The sequence below is a fragment of the Sphaeramia orbicularis genome, chromosome 13, assembly GCF_902148855.1.
Source record: "Sphaeramia orbicularis chromosome 13, fSphaOr1.1, whole genome shotgun sequence".
Lineage (NCBI taxonomy): Eukaryota > Metazoa > Chordata > Actinopteri > Kurtiformes > Apogonidae > Sphaeramia > Sphaeramia orbicularis.
The window spans coordinates 9,369,330-9,388,530 of NC_043969.1; the positions used below are offsets into that span (position 1 = coordinate 9,369,330).

At 37.2% G+C, this 19,201-nt stretch overlaps 1 long non-coding RNA gene across 1 annotated transcript; it reads right to left on the reverse strand.

The window, feature by feature from the left end:
* Positions 1–7,763: 7,763 nt before the first annotated feature.
* On the reverse strand, positions 7,764–10,662 carry LOC115431406 (uncharacterized). Its single transcript, XR_003937096.1, has 3 exons — positions 10,641–10,662; positions 10,078–10,082; positions 7,764–7,882 (listed from the first exon to the last, which is right to left on the reverse strand). It is a non-coding gene; the product is annotated as an uncharacterized LOC115431406 (long non-coding RNA).
* Positions 10,663–19,201: the final 8,539 nt, after the last annotated feature.

Genomic DNA, 19,201 nt, shown 5'->3' on the forward strand with positions numbered 1-19,201 from the left:
GTAGCTTACTGGCCAAATTAAAAGCTTTGGGAAATTTATCCAGATGCCATTTATTATCACCCAGTTATGTGTATTTATTATATTACAGAAATAGCCCATGTTTTGGTCATATTCCAATCAGATCTGTAAAAATTCAAATTTCAACTTGATAACATTGATACTTACTGATTTATTGGATCAATCCACTTCCTATCTCTTATAGTGGGAAAATTTTTCAGTCACACCAAATCCAGAATCAGATCCAGATCAAAATAATTTCAATACCTTGTGTTGACATCATCATACAGAAGCTGTATACCAAGTTTGAAGTCAATCAGAACTGTAGTTTGGGAGAAGAAGACGATTGAAATTTTTTCCCCATAAGAGCCCATGTTAAATTTTCCGTAAATTCCCGGATCCAGAAGAAGATCCTGATCAGCATGTGGCTGTTATGTTTTGGTCATCTCCCCATCAGGGCTGGACTGTAGAAATTTCAATTTGATATCGTTTATATTTACTGAGTTATTGCATCGATCCACTTCCTATCTCTTATAATGGGGAAATTTTTCAAAGTGGTACCAAATCCAGAATCAGATCCGGATCCAAATAATTTAACTAATTTCTTTCAAATGCCTATCAGCCGGTAAGCTGAAAACAGAAACTGAGGGACCCCATTGAAGAATACCACTACAAAAAGCAAACCAATCACTACCATGAATAGGTAATTAAAACAATGTTAAAACTCCTCTATCACTAATCCTATCAACATATTTACATAATTCAATTTAAAAAAAGAGAATATATCTCAGCGATACTTACAAGTGCAACAGCAACAACACCAAGTCTGCATCCATTCTGATGCTTCTTTTTCTTTCTTTCTTTCTTTCTTTCTTTCTTTCTTTCTTTCTTTCTTTCTTTCTTTCTTTTAGTTTTCCATTCTGCAAAAGCTCGACCAAAGCAGACTCTTGTTCCTGGTTTGGTCACTCTCTCTTTTCTTCTTCCTACATCCTCTGACAACGGCCACCTCTTCCTTTTCTCTGCCGGCTCTGCTATAGTAAACACCTGTGAAATGAAGACATAGTTGGCTTGTGTTTACAGCTAGACGATGGTACCTGGCTGTGGGTGTGTTTGGGTTGAAGTGCCTTAAACCATGCCATTTCTCATGAGAGACGACATCTAGGCCACCAGAACGGTGGCAGAGAAGTTGTAAGTGGTATTTGGCTTTAGAGACCCTAGTGGGAAGGTGGAGGGCTTCCATTCTCCCCATAACAAGCCATTTAACAATCACTATCACTTTGGAGCTGTTTAATTAAGGTAAAAATGTTCTGCTTAAAAGTAAATACACAAAGTTGAGAGAGTGTATAGATTTGTACTGTTTAATAAAATGTGTTGACAATGTCTGCTTATCCACAGAGCAAGTGAGACATCCACATACATACAGGGCCCCACACAAACAGTAATGTTTACATAAAAGCTATATGTTGTTAGCCTCATAGCATAATTGCCTAAGGCATATTTTTTTCAGGTCATAGAAATGATGATGAACAATGAATTAGCAGTGCTGGGAGAGTAAAGTTATGAAGATGCCACAATTTGGTCAAAAATATAACAGGCAATTATGCTATGAGGCTAATGAAACATACTTGAGTCTGTTTTTTTTATTTGCTGAAATGGATTTCACTACTTGATTTTCACTTTTGGTTTGTTTGAAGGAGATTCATTTTGTAATTCGAGAACCAAACGAACAAAATCAACAAGAACTTTTGGCTTTGTATTTATCTTCATGTAACTGTTCTGTTGCCAAGATAACAATGAACAGTACAGACTTGTTCCTTTTGGTTCACATCAGCATTTTAGATATGGTTTTGTAGTTTGAATAGTAGTTGAGCATGAGCATTATGTTAGGTTAAACAAGAACGGAAATCAAAAGCCACTTTTCATCCAATGGCTCATGACTTCAGTGTGTTCCACCCCAAATTAACATGCTTCATTACCTGCATTCATTCGTCCTACTCTGCTTATCTGTTTTCACATCTGCAGAAAAGTCATCTCCTCACTTCCCCAGTCTCCACACAATATCAACCAAAAGTTATTCTTTGTGCATATGTGTGTATTTGTTAATATATACATATACGTGTTATGTCCTTAGACTCATAGTATATTTGCTGAAGTCATATTTTGGCCAAATTGTGATATCTGCATAAAATGACTCAGCAGTGTTAGGAGAGTAAAGTTATGCAGATATCACAATTTGTACAAAAATATGAATTAGACAGTTATGCTATGAGGCTAATGATTTGATCTCAGGGACTCTGTGTCATTCTTGTACAGACTTTCAGGAACATCACATACAGAATCAATCGTTGTGTGTAAAGGAGTAGATTTTAGATAAGTTTCCTTACATTATAACTGTCAGTTCAGAGACACATTTATGGTGTTAGTTAGATGCTATGGGTTTAGATACATTTATTTATGTATTTATTTATTTGTTTGTTTGTTTGTTTGTTTGTTTGTTTGTTTGTTTGTTTGTTTGTTTGAAAGGGACAATGCAGTCAAACATACAGTAGTTACAAGTTTGCAGTTGATGTGATACATATAGTTTATAGCTAGTGCTAATTCTCAAGTCCAGTCCCTGGTTTGGCTTTTTCACAACACTGCAGTACAAGTATAAAATATACATCATTTAAAATGATGATGCCATGCATAAAAATATAATATATATATAAAATATACATCATTTAACACAGTAATACCATACACTTCAATAATCCAGTGTTGCATTTATATATGAGCCATTCATTCACTCACTCACTCTCCCACACAATATACACATTATGTACAGATGAGAACAATTGTGTTTTGCAGTAGATTTACACTGAGTAATTACAATAACACAAAACCCATTTTGTTTTCCTTGTATATTTTCTCCCTTTTAGTGATTCAGTAATAATTAGTGTCTGTCCAGAGATGTGAATTACAGCAGATGTATCAGCCCAGCAGGAGATTGTCATAACACTGTCCTGTCTTGTCTGTGGATGCATATTGTGGCCATATCGTCTTTGTCTGTTTGTTAGAATCAGGTATGATTGGCCTCTCATTACACAAACATAACATCTGGGTGTCACATCTGTCAGTGCCTTGGTCTGGCTGAAATTACTGTTGATGTAGCTGGTGAGGTATTAGACTGAACTGACATGTGCCGGCCATATTTTGGTCCTGAGGAACTGTGGTCAGGCTCTTTTACAATGTCTTTCATGGCACTTTGAGGTTTTGGAGCTCACTCAAACATATCATTATACATTTGTGAAGCTAAAGCAAATCTATGACATGTACAGATAATGTTAATCTATTTTGCTGAAGTTGCATGTTTGCATAAAATATTGCACCTGTATATTAGCACAAGCAAGAAAATGCATCTGCGTGTGTGTGTTGTCTGTCAGGTTGTAGTAAATGTTGGGGCCAAACCTCAAGGCATCTAGGCACACGTTCACCTCGTACCCTTTCACCCCGCTCAACTGCTTTCCCTCTTTCATTTCCAGAAGGGTTAATGAGATCTGTCACCACCTCACCCAGCGTTTATTATGAGTGGGCTCTTTCCTGTGTCAGGTAAAAATAATCGAGTGGTTCCACAGATGCATTTGGCCACTGGGATCCTTGGGGGTCCCATGTAGATGGCTGAGCCTGATTTGTTTTTATTGCAGATTCTCGAGGGGGAATATTCTGGATGGAGGAGAGGAAAGAGAGGAACTGACTCCAGCTTTTAGGTTTGTTGTCAGGAATGTTGCCACCACCTCCTAAGGATTCTCATTTTACCTGTTAAAATAGACATTGAAAAACATATGGATGTGGCTGGCTCAATTGTTAAAAATACACAAGCTGAATTCTTTAAATGTCAGTGAGACACACAGAAGCATATGATGCATGATGAGATGATGCTTCCAGTTCGACTTCGCCAGAAAAACAGCAGTACTGGGCAGATTTTTGAAGAGGATTAGAAGAGCAGCTGTAGATACTTTTCCCATTGTATGAATAAACGCATGTAGGCCTATATCATAGTAACAGTTACAGGTGACATAGGAACAAACATAATAGGTGAATGAAGACAATGATAATAAATTCTATCTACATACAGCCCAATGTCCTCTCAAGAGGGCTGGACCAGTAAAACAACAGCATAATAACCTATAAATAATAACAACTTCAAATTTGTCCCTTTGTTTTGGTGCAAAAAAGTAAAATTACATTATTACATTTACAAACTATCCTTTACGAAATCAGTGAATAACATGCACAACCATGAATAACCTGAAATTTCTAAAGAAAAAGTACAATTTTAACTAGAGCTGCACAATATATCGTTTGAGCATCGTCATCGAGATGTACATGTGCGCAATAGTCACATCGCAGGTCCTGCAATGTAGGAGGCAAATGAACTCCACGCGTTCTCATCGAATTTCAACCTGGGTACCTGACACACACTGCATGCAGCGATCCACCAATCACAGTCATTCTTAATCAGTTTGCTGAAGCAGACCATGCCTCTGCATATGGAGCGAGTTGCTGGTAAGAACATTAAAAAATGAGCAATGAACAAGAGAAAATCACCAAAAATGAAGACTTTGTGGCATACAGAAAAGCAACGTCAGTTTTCTGGAATTATTTCGGCCACAAGAAGGATGATACTGAAACGTGTTCTGTGTCGATAGTGCCTTGCACCTGTTGCCACAAGAGGTAACAACTAATTTGTTTGACCATTTATGTCAGAACCACACAGCTATTATATCCTCCTGAGTATTTTTTTTTTTTATACCACAATATAATTCACAAAGTTAAAACAAATTGCAATGTCAGATTTTTCCAATATCATGCAGCCCTAATTTCATCAATGATAAGCCTCAGCTTGTGGTTCACACATGTTCATTACAACTTACAGATCACAAAAAATCTACAAATATAAAAAACATTTAGTAACAGGCATCTGGAAGTGAAAAATACAGTATTTAACTTTATGATCAAAACAACTTGTCAAGACTCAGTGACACCCTCGACTCTTAATGTCTTCTGTGTCATTTTTCATCACATAAACCAGATTAGACCCTTTGGCAGGCTGGTTTTGGCCTATGGGCCTTATGGTTGACACCCCTTGTCTAGTGACTCACCACTTACTGCAGCGGACTCATCAATATCTCGGCCTATTGGTAAATTCAGCATATTTCTCTATAATCCAATGAATTCCAATAAATTCAGAGCTCTTTATTGTAAACATTCAAATGATAAATTTAGATTGTTTTTAAGGAAAAAATACTATGTGTAGCTCCTGTAACTGTAGTATTTTTTAGTATTAATGCACCACTTACTAGTAATGTTGAATATTATCAGTATGGGTATTTGCGTCTACAAATTGTGTCTATAAATAGATTTGAGGACATACTGAATGCTTCATACAAAAGTGAGCCAGACGACTGTTTAAGAAAAACGATCTTGTCTGGGCGTAGTGCTCAGCCTGCTGTCTACACAATGTTTCAGTCTTCACCTAAAATTTAAGAAGACATACCATATTTCTACTTTCGGTCCAAATGGTATAGTTGTACCGTAGTCACAGTCCTATATTGTTTTGGTTTGATTTTATTCAGCCTTGTATCATTTCAGTCTTGGACAGTCTTTCTGTCTTCAGGCCAAATGTTCTTCGCGCCAAGATAACAAGCTGCTGCCCTCGATGCACTCCCCTGCTCCTATTTCACACCTTCCACCAACTCTAAGTCTCCCTGACCAAACAGTCACACACACCGCCGTACAAAACACTTGGTGAGATATCAAGAATGCCTAAGCTGATAATTAAATGCATCTCCCAGTAAACACGGATGTCCACAAACATTCACACCAGCCCACACACACTCTGCACAGAAGCTGTTTATCCCAACAGGGGCTGAGATGTAGGCCCATGTAGGCCAATGTCAGTGTTACGAGAAACAAAATATTTTCATTGCGAGGGTATCTGTTCGTGTCAACAATCTGATAGGGTGCTGGGTAAGAGATAGGTGGTTCCCATGAGGCCTGTGGCCTCGGGCTGCAAAAGGAGGAGAGGGGGCTGGAGGGGAGGGAGGACTGCAGAGGGAGATTGTTCAGGGTGAAGAAAGAGGGTTGTGGGATTGGTTGTTCCCCGATATCAGGAACATGGTGAGTGTCAACACATTCAGAGGGACAGATAAAGTGAGGTCAAGATGAGACAGACGAGTGATAGCCACTGTGATACAGGTGATCCTACTCACAGACATGCAAGACTCTTCTTTTGCAGCTACTGTGAAACAATACACTCATTTGCATAGCTGCTATTAATAATATGAACTTCACTAAAAATAAGGGGCATTCAGAAAACGTAAACATCTGCAGAGAATGCTCTTGTTCTTTTCACACAGTATTGTTAAAACACAAAGTGCAATTTATACCATGTTTCCTGTTTCATTTTCTGTTGCCATTCTGACTCACCCTGGGGCTCTTCATAGTTTACAAAAGCGTAAAACAAGCCTCTGATTAGTTTTCTAAAATCTGCTCCTTAATAACCAGTTACATCACTGATCCATGTCTCATAATCTTACACCAAGTTCCATTAAAATCATCTCAGTATCCACTGTGTGATCCGTCTGATTCACAAACTGGAACGACCAATAACCTTAAATACATTAAATAAATCCTCAAAAAACAAGGAGGTGAGGGACTGTTTACAGGAATGACTGTGTAATATTCCACTCACATCCACTGCTATTTTCAAACATTCAGGTTTTAAGGATGGAATAGAATAAGATTCATGCTGCAAACAAGACATAGAAATGAGTCAACATGTTTACACGATTTGTTCATCCTAATGATGTTAGATTTCATAGAAACTTTAGAGAGGCAAATAATCTCAGAACTGCAGTAAAACCCCCTGATAAATTCCCAGTCAGCCATCTGCTGCAGTCACATTGGTCTCATGGAGATAATGAAGCAGATATTTACACTGATGTTATCTACGCAAATAACATCATTGACAAAACAAGCAGATGGTTGGTTTTTAGAATAATTGTCTACTGTGGCCATCATTCATGTATGTGGTGAATTAGTTTTAGTAAGTTAATAAACTAATGAATAGTGGGATATGGGGAAGTTTTCCTAATCTTGACCTCTGACCTATCATCAGGAATTCACCAAAACTGAGCATGATAATATAAAATAAAATAATGTAAGATGATAAAAATATATATGTATATACATAAAAAACACCAAATATCACCCCCTTCCTAAAATAATTGTTTGAGTAATTTTTCAACAAAAATTATTATTTTTGACCTAAATCATCAAATAATCAATTTCTGTTTTTTGTGTTTCCTGAAAAATCTGAAAAAAATGACTGATGCTGTTATTTTAGGAAGGTGACAAAATATCATACATGTAAGTAAAGTTGTCTTGTCCAAAATTGTCAGTTGGATAAACACTGGTAAAAACACAAAAGTTTTGTTGAAGGAAAATGTCTCAAATCTGTAACAATTAATATTTCTAAAAACAAATGTCCAAAATTGTATACACAGTTGGGTGATGTTAATAATGAGAAAGAAAGTTATTTCATTTTATTCTAAAATGCGATAATGATAAATATAATATGCACATCATTTAATCTGTAATAACCTCATGTGCTTTTTTTTTTTTTTAATCCTTTTTTCACCCATAGTGTTCTGTAGAGACCAATAGTTTGTTAGTTCTTTTTTTTTTTTTTTTTTTTATTTTACCTTATTTAATTAACTTTTTAGGCTTAAATATACACTGTTGCCCATAAAGTTGGATTAATGTTGTTTTCAAACACGTTGCTCTTTTTATACCTATTTCTACACATCAGTAATCACCTTTGACCATTTGCAATGATTACATACTGAGTCCATGTTACACTAAACCTGTGATACAGAACCTTCCTATGTTTTTCTACCTTATACTTTGCTGCATATTGTTGTTTATTTATTCACTATCCAGTTTTGTGCTTCAGTGTTGAATGTTTTTTTTTTCTTTTTTCTTGGGCATGAATTCCTCTGTGCTCCGTGTAAATGAGAATTTGTTCTTAAATGACCTGACTGCCAAAGTGAAGGACGAGTGAATCCGGGCAATATTCGGTCTGTGTGTATGTTTGAATGTTTCATTCATCTAAGAGCCGCAGTGTTTTCATAACACCACGGCAGCAGTGTGTCATGGGGGATCCACTCTGCACTCATCTATCATGAACTGACACATTTCTTATGATACTGTAACAAACTCATCTTTACTTATCTGCCAACACAATGCAAATTGATCAGAACTCTCCGTGTATCTTCTATATCCTGTTAGCTGTGAAATGTGTTTTAAACACTCCATAGTGCTGTCACAATGTTAGTGTTACATCTGTCATAACATGCAGCCGTATATTGTGCCTAGGGTGGTTTCTAAAAAAACACACACAGATTACTCTGGCAGTCATTCTTTTCACATCTCTGAAGTGTCTGGAAAAACGAACTGGTGCCGGCTGAGCAGGTTTTAAACATTTAATACTGTAATTAACAAAACAAAGCATTAATGCGGTCAGAAGTCATATACAGTACTTAGCAGCTGCATAATAGTAAGATTTGGCATTTTCTTTATGTAAATAATACACTGTTGCCCATGAAGTTGGAATAATGTTTTCAGACACATTCATCTCTTTATTCCTATTTATAAACATGAGTAATCACCTTTGATCAGGTACAGTGATCACATACTGAGTCCATGTTACACCTTATCAAGAATAAATCACATTATCATAATTATTTCATGAGAAGAAATAAAAATATTTTTATTTCACTTTCAGGGACAACAGTGTATAATGATAAAATAATTATAGTTATCAAACCATACAAGCAGTAAATGAATATCTGAATAACTGAAATATTAGCTTTTACCAAAAGGTATAATTCAGTGGATATGAAATAATCACAACTCCTAGTTAACAAATAGAAAATAAAAAATTAGGACTAGGATTAGGATTAGAATTTAATAACTGAATCAAATATGGCTGAAAATACATATGCTTTCACATATGGAAAAGATGGAAATATTTTTATTTGTCTTTATGTTTTTATAGGTAATTTACTGATATTTTCGTAACATTATCATATACAACCCATAAAGTTGGAATAAAATATTTGTACCGCTTCCCACTTCCTGATAGATAAATTGTAATTTGGTGTGTAATCATTCTACCTGGTTAAAGGTGATTACTGATGTGTATAAATAGGAACAAAAATAGGAATGTCTCTGAAACCAAATGTATTACAACTTTATGCGCAATAGTGTATTTGTAATTTCATTATCATTTCTCGCTTTTTGGTAGCATATACTAAATCTATAAGAGACTCTGTTTGTTGATTTCTCTTGTTCATGTGTGCTTCACTGAAACAAAAACTACAAATATAAAAATAAAATGAATGCATTACCCTTGAGTTTCAGATAGTTTCTCCCTGACCTGATGTTTGTGGTGCCGTTCTCAGTCCCTCCACTCGTCTACTGCCCTTCACAGGACACACTGATGAGACGAGAGACACTGATGGCCTTCACGTACAACACAAATAACAATGTCTTAGGAAAATATTTATGCATTTAAAAATAGTTCCTCTATACATAACAGAAATAAAAAGACTGATATGTAACAAGGATTAAGAACAGATATTATTCAGGATGATTCTATTTATCATAACAGATGGAGACACAAGTGACAGTAAAGTACAGTGTAAAACAACGGTACACTCTTTAATACAAGTATATTTTACATAAACATTGAAAGCTGTAGCTCTGAGACTTATCTGTGTACAGAGGAACTGAGCATGTGTCCACTTAATGATTTGGATTTACAGTCACACAGAGCAAGCAACTATTATTATTATTATTATTATTATTATTATTATTATTATTATTATTACTACTACGTATATATCATTGTTATGACTACCATTACTGTTATCACTTTATTATAACTTTTATCCTTTGATTATTAAAGTATAGATAGTGCATATTGTATTATTATAACATAATTAGCTATTTATTTTTATTTCTAATTACCACCACCACAACTACTACTTTTTTTTATTATTTTTTTTATTACTTTGCTACTTGTTGTTTCTATAAGTACTTTCTATTGTGCAATTGCCTGGGTTTTTTTGGTTTGGTTTTTCTTTTGTTTGTTTTTCGCTACTGTTTTTTAGAGTTATTGTTTTGCTATTTCCGTGTGGTATTTCTTGAGTGTGTATATTTGGTGTTGTGTCGCTATTGGAACCTCAATTTCCCAAGGACTCTGTCAAAGGATCATTAAAGTTCAATCTAATCTAATCTAATCTAGCTGGTAAACATTTCTATATGAGTCTGTTCAGAATCTTCAAGAAAAGCAAAATGCTGTGTCAGTGTTGTGTTACAATTTTTTCCATCACCCTAACATATTTAGTTTGTACCAAAAAGTAATGCAGCAGGAATGAATCCTCATGGTGTGATGAAGCAAGTAATACACCGTTGTCCTATAATGTTGGAACAATTTTGTTTTCGGACACATTCCTCTTTTTTCTTATTCTTATTTATACACATGAGTAATCACCTTTTACCAGGTTCACTGATCACATACTGAGTCCCAGTTACACTTTATGTATCAGGAATAAATCACATTATCACAATCATTTTATGAGGAGAGGTAAAATATTTTATTCCAACTTTATGGTGTAACAGTATAGATACATTTATTTACTGCTGATAATGATAAATATTTTATCCCAAATTTACAGAACATATAAGAAGGAATATACGTCATCAGCTTCTTTCATAAGTTACAAAGTCTCATGCTGAAGCCGATTGTGTTAACTCTGATTTTCTGTAACTGGATACAGCAGCTCTCATGCTTAAAATGCCTCCACACAATAGTTATAAATGTCAGTGTCATTGTGTGTATTTAATGAACCTTAATGCCCTAAGGCAGCCGAAGAGACAGAGTGATGTTAAAGTAATATAAAAAGGTTTGGACTGGACCACATTTTTCCTCTCAAGGTTTTCTAAGTTAGATGAATAGGTCTACAGACAGACGTTCTGCGTCACTGAGGCTTTTGTGAACTACGACTACTTTAACACTTTACTTCCTGTCTTGGACATTCTTTGAGCTGAATGTGAATGTGCATGTGTGTCTGCATTGAAATTATGATAAATATAATATATACATATATACACGCTGTTCGGGAATTTCATGCAGTGGATTTATTTATGAAAAATATTTAAGTGTGTGTGTGCTGCATGGCTGCTATAAATCAGTCATATCCGATTGCACAGACATCACATTGCAGATTCTTTTTTTTTTTTTTATTTTCGTGATACACCGCACTGAAAAATAGACAGGGGTTGTTTCAAGTGGAAGAAAAAAAGAAATGACAAAGAGGAAAAGAAAGGAAGGGTAAAGGAGAGGTTAGCTGGGAGGCAGACATAGGAAGGAGGAAGTTCATCCACCTGTGTCTGATTTACAGCAGTCGGATATAATCTCCCTGACCAGAGAGAGATACAACTCTTTTTTCAGATCGATACGCTCAAACAGGACTACATAGGATGAGGCCTGTTCTTGATATCCGACTACAGATATGAGGCAAAGGAGGTAATAGCGCAGCAGTATAAGAAACGTATGGTTGCAGAATTTACAGATCAAAGCAGTGAGAAATCATATGTTTTATTTAGTTTATTTAAAGATAAAATGTATGGCTGAACAAAGTATGCGAAGAACAATTTGCACATTAATCTGTACCATCAACGAAGCTTAGACAAGCAGAAGCAGTATTTATATTCAACTGGTGTACAGCGGAACTGAGGACACTTTGAAATACTTGGGATTTTAATGACTGCCTGAGATTTCTCTGGTTGCACATGTAAAAGGTCAAGATCGGGCTGAGCTAAAGAATAGTGCCCAGGGAGTTAAGAGGACTTAGTTTGACCCAAGGATTTTTGACATTGCAAGCTCACACAGATTATTCAGCAAACAAGACTAAAATAGAAAACCAGTCAAGCCTTTGTTTAAACCACACTTTTGTCCCAATAACTACTTGTAACCAAAACAATCACTTATTTTCATTGAGACAGCTTCTCTTTTCCAGAACAGATAAAATGGGGTGGCAAAGCACTCAAGCAGTTGGATTATCATATGCTGACATACAACAAAATAAAGCAAAACTGCAAACATGCTATTAATAAACATATCCCTGTGACATTTTTAACCATTACAATAAAGCATATATACATGCTACGTTCACCTGCTAATCAATAACGGCTGTCTGATCCTTTTTTAGTGGGCAGGCAGAGTTCAGTTCACTCATCAGATGTTTTCACCTAAAACCAGCTGCCTTCTCTAGTCAAACTGTGGACAAACATATCCAAAAACTAATCATCATACAGCTTTAAGTATTTTATTTATATTAAAAATTATCTCAAATTTTAAGTTGATTGGAGACACTGCATTACAGAAGACAAAATAAAGGGATTATCATTTGCATGGAAAACCAATATAGGCAAAATGAAACAAATCTGCGCACATAAGGTGTTTTTTTTGTTTTTAATTATCAATTTAATTAATCAATTTAAATTTAACTAAAAACAGACAAAGGACAACAAACTGCAATATAATCATAATTAATAAACAATAGTAAAAAAACAACTGGACTACAATTACCTTACACCTTTTTAATTTACTTTTGGATTCTGTGAGGTCCTCATCTGTCTTCGGTTGTATATGTCTTCATGCAGTTTCACCTTCTTCCATTTTTTATTAAAATGTGTTTGGTGATAGTTCTGCAACACATTTTATCATCACATTACATATGACTTGTTTTGATCAATTTCAGTCTGCTTTCCCCCAGATGCATACATCACATAGAGATTAGAAGATGCTTAATAAACCCAGAGCCTAATTTCAATGTACAGGAGCTGCAAATTGTATGAAATTCACAAATTTCATGTAATAAATTTGCAAATGAGCATTTGTTGCATCTAAATCTAGTCTGATCTTGCTTACAGTATGAAAAGTAAGTTAAATAATTATTAATGAGATGGATGAACATGTATACTCTTCACAGATTTCTTGTGTTGCAATGTGTCTTTTTCCCATTTAAAACCTCTCTACTGTTCATCTTCAGTAGTTATCTCTATGCACGGAAGAGCTAATCAGCAATTAGTGATTAGTTACAGTATGTCGTGCCATTGTTGTAATCCCACCACAGTGACATTTCCTGGAGACTGGGGTCTGTGCTGACTGACTCCCTCCGGTTCTTTCACTGTTACAGATCCTTCTCAAAGAATCTGATGAGGCAAACACGACCACTTATTACGTCGTCCGTACGTCGGTAGCCTTCTCTTCCCTCGCTTTTTCTCTAATCATTGGCGAAACACGGCTGGGCTTTCAGAACAAAGGGTAGTGTTTGTTTTTTTGCAGGCCTTTTTATTTCAGGCGTGTTCCTCCGTGTGCGTGTGCTGATCTTTGATGTGCAACACACCAACGTTTGCCTCCACCACCCCAGTTTACCGACTGAATGATCTACAAAGCATGCACAGAGGAGGGATGAAGGGAGCACACAAGTGTTTTCCTTCCTTCTCAATCACTAATAAACTCATTATAAGTAAAGTTTAAAATCGGCAGCCTTTCATTTAGTAAAGCTCAGATCTGGGCTGTTGTAATCAGCTGAGTTAACAATGAACTTTTCAACTCAATGTGATGTGGGCCACTTCTAAGTTTAGCTCAAACTAGTTTGACTTGTGGTGGCAATGGCTTATCATTTTTGCATGCTCTACCAGCAAATCACAAAGGAACAAGTCTGTTTAACTTTTTTTCAATCCACTCCCAATGTATTTCACAGAGCTTTTATTTACACTGGTGCCTTGTTTTCAGACACATTCCTCTTTTTATTTCTATTTATACACATTAGTAATCACCTTTGACCAGGTTAAATGATTACATACCAAGTCCCTGTTATGCTTTATCTATCAAGAATAAATCTCATCATCCCAATTATGTCATGAGAAGAGGCAAAAATATTTTACTCCAACAGTGTATGTGAAAGGTACTTTGTATCATAACTTTATTTCACTAGACTTGATTGTATGTGGTACAGTATTCAGTTTTATTATTGTCCATGTACATGTGAAATGTGTATTTGCACTAAATTATATAGTTCAGTTGCCTGTCCAACATGGGTTAAACCTCTGATATAGAGCACTCCCTATGTTTTTCTACCCTGTGTTTTGCTACATAGTGCTGTTTATTTACCTACCACTATCCAGTTTTGTCCTTCACTGTGTAAAGGGTGCAGGCTGCCTTTCATGGAGTTCACCATATTATGCTGCCATGTCTCTAACATACCTGGGAAAGGATTTCTTCGTCCTTTCTACTGTGTTATAGGGAGTGGCCACCAGTATTACAGTGCATTACTGTAATGCTGGTTGGCTGGTATACTGAGTCCCAGTTACACTTCATCCATCAAGAATAAATCACATTATCACAATCATTTTATGAGAAGAGGTACAAATATTTTATTCTAACAGCATATTTACAGACAGACACTGAATCACAGAAACGTACATGATTTGTGCCCAGTTGACAGATACTGATTCCAGATTGTCTGACAGAAGGGACTCCCCTCTTGTAGGGACAGAGTCCGACAGACAGATGATGAAGAGACAGAAACAGATAAGGTGGTGTTACATGATGAGTCCCACCAAACGTGTACACTTCTTCATCGTCTGCTGGATATTACGCTTGAGCTCACGTGGAGAATGCTTGTGTTTCATGTGTGTCTGTGCAAAAAGACCAGAGAAGGTGTGAAAAGTGTGACTTCTAATTCACCTCCCCTCTGCATGGGGGTTAATTCTTCCTTCCCATCCGGCTTACTTAAGATTTAAGAAGAGGGGAGTCTGAAGTGGCAACAGATGCACAAATGTGCGTGGAAGTTCAAGTGTGTATGTGTATCATTGCAGTGAGGGCCTTTCTCAGATTGTAATGTCTTTGTAGAGATCTGGCTGTCGTCTGAAATGAAAATGAACCTGCGGTGAGGATAATCATTTGTCCTCTCTCATCTGACTGAGCTCTGTGTGTTTTTATAGTCTCTCTGAATAGGCAGGAGCTGTTTGGAATAACACATCTGCTAAACAAACAAAACAGGCTGTTATCAGGCTGGGATCTGTCTGACAGACAGCCACAGAGAGCTCTCTGTAGAGCTGCTCTGTCTGCACGCTGGTCCACAAGGGGGCGATGTTTGTAGGGCATAATTAAACAGAGACATATTTGAGCCTCACCTCTACATGATCTAACAACAGGACACTGTATATTCAAATTAGTTAAAACATCAATATGCATTTGTGTGTACTCTCCCTCCAAGAATAAACATAAAAAAGAAAAAAAAAACCTACACCTGGCTGAAATAGAAGAATCAGTAATATAAAAATAATTGGGACAAATAGGGGGTGAACTACCTCTTGGTGGACTTTTTATTACATTCTTAAACAGAGAGTAAGTGGCTGAAATATCTACTATTTTGTAATTCACAGTGAAATAAATGATTCAGCCTGAGCCTTTTAAAACCTCTTCCAAATTCATCTAAAACTCTTAGAAACTAAACCAAAGTTGCAGCCATTAAATGCAATAAAATATCTCGTATATCAGTTCTACACGCCAGGTGGCAGTTTTTCTAATAAGTTATTTTAGTTAATTAAGATAGGTTAAGTCAGCTGATTTGAAAATAAATAATGAAATTAAAAATACATTTTGTGCCTTTTACTTTCACTTCATGTCACATAAATTGATGTGGCCAGTGTTTTTCTTTTTTTTTTTTTTTTAATTAAGTGGCCCATGGTGTCCTGTGATTTTGCAGAAATGTCCCTCATGTAAAGCAAACTGAGCAATCCTGATGCATTACATTCAATTATGATACTTATGGCAAAGAAGTATGTACAGTGTGTACTGTAACCTGACATTGATTTGATTTTTCTTTGCATGTCTTTGTATTTTCTTATATTATCTTCATATACTTAATACTGATCCTTTATTGTTCCATATGATAATCCTCTCTGTTTCTGCAAAGCATCTCAATCTCCTGTCTGACTCCACATCAGATTCTGCTTGCAGGTAGCCACCTTTCGTAATACTATACATGCCCTGCAAAGGCTCATAATTGCCAAGTGTTATGAAATGGCCAAACGGGATTATTTCATCAAAAGAAACATTAGCTGCCTCTAGGAAGGAGTGTGAGGGATTGGGTCTTTGCACCCCCCTTAATCTGGCAGGAGACCCCCACAGTCACACTCCTCCACCTGGCTCCCATTACTCCTCCACAAATCCCTAATCCCTCCGTTTGTTTTCCCGGATAGAGACCAAGAAGAATGGAGGAGGGAGAAGGTGGAGGAGGAAAGGGAAGGCAGGATTCGGGGTCATGGATGATGGTGATAATAGTGATTTGACAGCGATTTGCCAGTGCTGATTTATAGCTGCTAAATATTCTAAACCATAACTCTTAAGTTTTGCTCCCATTTACATTTAAAAGGGAGAAGTGTGTTTCTTGTGTGCATCTCCTTTCCTATGTGTGTGTGTGTGTGTGTGTGTGTGTGTGTGTGTGTGTGTGTGTGTGTATACGTGGCCGGCCTCAGCGGTCTCCTCTCTTTAATAAAAGTATTGTTTGTGTTTCTCCTGATTGGGAACACATTGGGCCTGGGTCAGGCCCTGCCGAGGCTGGGGTCTGGGGTCTAGGGGCAGACCGGGGGTCCTGTTCTCCGGGGGTCTCTCCTCTGGTCCTTCCTCTCCTCTCCTCAGAAGTCCCGTCTGCTCGGGGGGCCACAAGGGGCGGCGGGGTCGCCCCTGAGAAGTGTCCCGCCGCGGGATGACCCTGCACTGCCTCTATCAGGGGGTAACTTTAGTCCCCTCCTAACAGACCCCCTCCCCTCCCTGCAGGGATGTAATACACACATACTCGCCAGTCACCAAACAGCCACACAGGGTGATGAGATACACGTGCGCACACAAAATTCACATACCCAGCCATTGTTCTTTTTGTACCAGACTGTGCACACGCAGGCAGACTAACACATGCACAGGGACACACACCAACCAAAGACACCATCATGCAGGTTGAGCTCAGCCCACAACTCAACTCAGCCTGTGTGGCTTCAGCTTTGTTGTCTTGACGACGCCCTGCGCTTGAGATTTCCACATCTGATAGTGTTAACATGATCAAATTCAAGCTGTTTGAGCAATGTAGTCTGATCCAGAGACAAAGGCCAAGAGAGTGAGAGAAGGAGATTAAAAAAGAGAGAGAGTTAAAAATGAAACATCAAAATGCTGAAAACTAAGTCAAGATAACTAATTTAAAAAAGATTAGAATAAGTAAAGACTGACATAGATGAAGAAGGAATTCCAGTCCACACCTCCAAGCAGTGTGAGCAACACATGGACTCTATATTAGCTCATGGAGTTAACAGGCAGCAGCAGCGCTCTGACATGAGCTCATGTGTTTGGACAGATCTGCTGAAGGTTTAAGTCCAGTTCTGAAGCCTTATCAGATCCCACAGATAAAGTCTCTCAGTATGAATGAGAGGAAAGAGCACACACAGGGGCAACAAGTGTGAATGAATGGTGAGAGGAGAGGGGAAGATGAGGGGAAGGGGAAAAGAGGAAGAGAAAAGGTGGGCCTGGTCCCAGTAACGAGACGAAAACTGGTCCTGGGAGACCCCCGGACACAGAGCCTACAATGGGTGTGCATTGATGATGATGTCAGTGTGAATTACAAAAGTGAAGACGGATGGGAGAACAAAAGTCACCATGGGCCTCAGTGTTTGTATGGGTATATATGAGTTTGTTTTTGTGTTATAACAGGGCACTAAATTTTATCAATGAATGTGATCTGTGTGTTAGTAACATCCAGAACCACACGCATGGGTGCACGCTGAAGGTTTTAGTTCCACCATCATTGTTACTAGGAACTCATAGACATGGTTCTGTAAAATCCTGTTTCTGATGAAAGACACGTTATTATGCACAAGTTTTAAAAACATTTTTATTGTAGTTTGCATTAAGTTACTGGATGGTTTTGGAAGCCCGCATTTTAGAATAAATTCAATCAATCAATCGGGCAATAAAGTTACACTTCATAACCCATTGTTTGTATTGCTTTTCAGAACATTATGATTGTGAAAAACACATGTCAAAGATATTAAAGCACATTTCTTTTCTGTTTATTTCTGCAGATTCATGAAGCAGTTTTTCTGAAAATCTGAGGCTTAAATTGACATGTTATAAAATATTTAAATCAACTATTCAACCGAAAACCCCAGTGCAGTGGCTCCACTGCTTGCAGCATTTCCTCAGCACATCAATAATTCTATTTGTCTTTTTGCACATCTGTATGTCTGTCCATTATTGTTCCATTACATCTGCAGACAGCACACATCAGTACCAGATCTGAATGGCCGGCGCTTGCCAAGGCTTTGGTGCCCAGCATGATGTTGCTTCCTGCAGGAAGAGGGAGAGCAGAGGAAAAGGAAAACAGGACATCTTCAGATCTGTCAGGGGAGCAGCCCCTCTCCTCCTCTCTGCCCTCGGGGGAACACACACCAAAGGAAGTGCTCTCTCCCTGCTTTTATCCCCCTCCTCTTTTCTGCCCTGGCCCTGCTCAGCTCTGCTCTGCTCTCCCTGGGACTCGCTCTCTCCTCTAGTACTCCTCTTTTCCTCCAGAAATCAAACCCTGATAGATGTCACCTTGGATGATATCAACTTGTGACAGCCACATGTCTCCCACTGTAGCTTTTTTTTTTATCATTATATCTCTTATCATTATCTTGAGATGCTGAGAATAAAGGGCAAAAGTCCTGTATAGCTCTATTGTTTTTTAATCAGTAGCATGCAGCACTGTAGCATCACTTGTAATGACTTGAAAGGGTTTTTTTATTATTCATCTATTATTTGCGTGTAATTTCTCTATTTACAGTACTGTATGTGATTATATCTATGCTTTTAGGTGTAATTTTTCAATTTTTCATTGTTCTGTTTTATTCACACACTTTTAGTGTATGTATATAATAATAATAATAATAATAATAATAATAATAATAATAATAATAATAATAATAATAATAATTAGGAGGGTGCATGGCTTTTTGTTGCAAAGTGCAATAAAGTGGCTATTGAATCTTTAAT